This window comes from Schistocerca americana, chromosome 4, assembly GCF_021461395.2.
Source record: "Schistocerca americana isolate TAMUIC-IGC-003095 chromosome 4, iqSchAmer2.1, whole genome shotgun sequence".
In the NCBI taxonomy this organism is placed as follows: domain Eukaryota; kingdom Metazoa; phylum Arthropoda; class Insecta; order Orthoptera; family Acrididae; genus Schistocerca; species Schistocerca americana.
In genome coordinates, this window is record NC_060122.1 from 230,468,781 (window position 1) to 230,472,661 (window position 3,881).

The window sequence follows — 3,881 nt, forward strand, 5'->3', positions numbered from 1 at the left end:
AATATGGTGCGGCATGTGAGCTGTGGAATTAGTTTGAGGCAGCATCAGCCCTAAGATGAGGAAGAAGATTCTTCTCCATGTGTCTACTATGATTCTATATTGAAAGACGCATGGTAGTCAACAATGTGGCATGTGTTTTGGAGAGCTGTCAATGGGAGATGCGTAAGTGATAGAAAGTCCTGCACTCCCAAAATCTTAAGACGCCAACTGCAATTTGTCCATAATGCTTTATTTTTGAAATCATAGGCAACGGCCTTGCCGCAGTTGATACACTGGTTCCCATGAGATCACCGAAGTTAAGCGCTGTCGGGCGTGGTCGGCGCTTGGATGGGTGACCATCCAGGCCGCCATGCGCTGTTGCCATTTTTCGGGGTGCCTTCACCCTCGTGATGCCGATTGAGGAGCTACTCGACCGAATAGTAGCGGCTTCAGTCAAGAATACCACCTTACGACCGGGAGAGCGGTGTACTGACCCCACGCCTCTCCTATCCACATCCTCCACTGAGGATGACACGGCGGTCGGATGGTCCAGGTAGGCCACTCGTGGCCTAAAGACAGAGTGTTTTTTTTAAATTATACATAGAATTTAAAAATACATTTTTCAATAAGAAAAACAGTCTAGGCTGCAAATGACAGCGGAAGCTTTATTTATGCTTTTCGCCTTTTTGAGATATCTTCGGAGATTGTTTGAAAGCAGCTGGTAACTAATTAATCACAAATAGCCGAAAGTTTGGTATGCACCGTTGGTGAAGGCATGCAGCAATGCTAATATAGGGCCAAACATAAATGGTGGAACACAGGTTGTAGCAGTCGTGAATTCGTAACTACATATAGGCGTGCTACGTAAGACTGACATTCTTAGGTAGGGTGCGCATTTGCTGATGTGTACCACTGTGCCACCTCGCTCAGTGCTCGCGCCACTTTGTACTGACACAGCTGTTCAGCTGTTAATAGTTGAAGGTATACGTGAAGCACCATCTCAGCTGCTGTTAATTTCCACTACGAGTTACTTTCACTGAACATATCCAGGTGATAGACGTTTAAGACCTTGATTAGCGCTGTCGTAATTATGCTACCGATATTGTTTTCATGTGTACCAAAACACTAGCTAAGGCTTTAGATATCTGTTATATGAAATTTTCAATGAACGTAACCAATAGTGAATATTAAAGTACAGCTTAACAAAAATTGATGTGGTGTCCTACGAATACCTTCCTGGGAAAGAATTTGTGCTGAAACTATTGTTGTTGTTATCGTGGTCTTCAGTCCGAAGATCTGAATGATGCAGCTCTCCATGCTACTCTATCCTGTGCAAGCTTCTTCATCTACGAATAACTACTGCAACATACGTCCTTCTGAATATGCTTACTGTATTTTTCCCTTGGTCACCATTTACGGTCCCCCCCCTACACACTTCCTCCAATACTAATCAGGTGATCCAGTGATGTCTCAGAAGGGGTCATATCAACCGATCCCTTCTTTTGATCAAGTTTTGCCACAAATTTCTTGTCTCCCCTATTCCGTTCAGTACCTCCTCATCAGTTACGTGATCGACGCTTCTAATCTTCAACATTCTTCTGTGGCACTACATTCGAAAGCTTCTATTCTCTTTTAATCTAAACTACTTACGGTCCATGTTTCAATCCCATACATGGCTACACTCCAGACAAGTACCTTCGCAAAAGATTTCCTAACACTTAAATATAAACTACTGGCCATTAAAATTGCTACACTATGAAGAAGACGTGCTACAGACGCGAAATTTAACCGACAGGAAGATGCTGTGATATGCAAATGGTTAGCTTTTCAGAACATTCTCACAAGACTGGTGCCGGTGGGGACACCTACAACGTGCTGACATGAGGAAAGTTTCCAACCGATTTCTCTTACACAAACAGCAGTTGACCGGCGTTGCCTGGTGAGACGTTTTTGTGATGCCTCGTGTAAGGAGGAGAAATGCGTACCATCATGTTTCCGACTTTCATAAAGGGCGGATTGTAGCCTATCACGATTGCGGTTTATCGTATCACGACATTGCTGCTCGCGTTGATCGAGATCCAATGATCGTTAGCAGAATATGGAATCGGTGGGTTCAGGAGGGTAACACGGAATGCTGTGTTGAATCCCATCGGCCTCGTATCACTAGCAGTCGAGATGACAGGCATCTTATCCGCATGGCTGTAACGGATCGTGCAGCCACGTCTCGATCCATGAGTCAACAGATGAGGACGTTTGCAAGAGAACAACCATCTGCACGAACAGTTCGACGACGTTTGCAGCAGCATGGACTATCAGCTCGGAGACCATGGCTGCGGTTACCCTTGACGCTGCATCTCAGACAGGAGCGATTGCGATGGTGTACTCAACGACGAACCTGGGTGCATGAATGACAAAACGTCATTTTCTCGGATGTATGCAGGTTCTGTTTACAGCATCATGATGGTCGAATCCGTGTTTGGCGACATCGCGGTGAACGCACATTGGAAGCGTGTATGCGTCATTGGCATACTGGCGTATCACCCGGCGTGATGATATGGGGAGCCATTGGTCACCTCTTGTTCGCATTGACGGCACTTTGAACAGTGGACGTTACATTTCAGATGTGTTACTAATCGTGGCTCTACCGTTCATTCGATCCCTGTGAAACCCTACATTTCAGCAGCATAATGCACGACCGCATGTTGCAGGTTCTGTATGGGCCTTTCTGGATACAGAAAATGTTCGACTGTTGCCCTGGCCAGCACATTCTCCAAATCTCTCACCAATTGAACATGTCTGGTCAATGGTGGCCGAGAAACTGGCTCGTCACAATACGCCAGTCACTACTCTTGATGAACTGTGGTACCGTGTTGAAGCTGCATGGGCAGCTGTACCTATACACCCTGTCCAAACACTGTTTGACTGAATGCGCAGGCGTATCAAGGCCGTTATTACGGCCAGAGGTGGTTGTTCTGGGTACTGATTTCTCAGGATCTATGCACCCAAATTGTTTGAAAATGTAATCACATGCCAGTTCTAGTATAATATATTTGTCCAATGAATACCCGTTTATCATCTGCATTTCTTCTTGGTGTAGCAATTTTAATGGCCAGTAGTGTATAATCGATGTTAACAAATTTCTCTTCTTCAGAAATGTTTTTTTTTGTCAAGGCTGGCTATACTACATTTTACACCCTCTCTACTTCGACCATCTTCAGTTATTTTGGTGCCCACATATCTCATCTACTACTTAAAATGTCTCGTTTATTAATCTAATCTTCTTAACTTCACCTGATTTCATTCGATTATATTTTATTATCATTGTTTTTTTGATTTTCATCTGATATCTCCTTTCAAGACACTGTCCATTCTGTTCAACTGCTCTTTGAAGTCCTTTGCTGTCTCGGACTGAATTACGTCATCGGCAAACCTCAAACTAAGCTAAGTAAAGGCAATGATGATACGTTTAGGATTTCTCCTCTGTGAACCTTTGGTAGTATTTTACTTGTTTTTAAAGGAGTGGAGACTAAAACAGCTGAAATCATCGAGCTGAATGATATAGTTAGTAAACGTGCACCTGTTAGTACCATACTGGCTCGAAAAGCACGGGTCATTTCTTGGGAGAAATGTTGATAATGCTCTGCGGAGTCAATTTAATCAGCTTAGTGGTGAACGCTATCATCCGGTATCTGGTAAAATATGGTATGAAGCAGATAAAGAAGGTAGGAGGCATAAAACATTCTCTTAACAAAATATTGCAACGCTGTGTTCACAGAAGGGAATGTCACGATTCCAGGTAATGAAATTGCCATGCTGCATTGTTGGAACGAAAGCTTTCTCTTGGCGCTGGAATTATTGCCTTGCGAGGAAAAAAAATGGCGATCGTTCTCCGATGCATTTTC

General features: G+C 43.8%; 1 pseudogene; it reads left to right on the top strand.

Annotated features, from left to right (window-relative positions):
* The first annotated feature begins 245 nt into the window (after positions 1 to 245).
* On the top strand, positions 246 to 363 carry LOC124614109 (annotated as a pseudogene).
* The last annotated feature ends 3,518 nt before the right edge of the window (positions 364 to 3,881 follow it).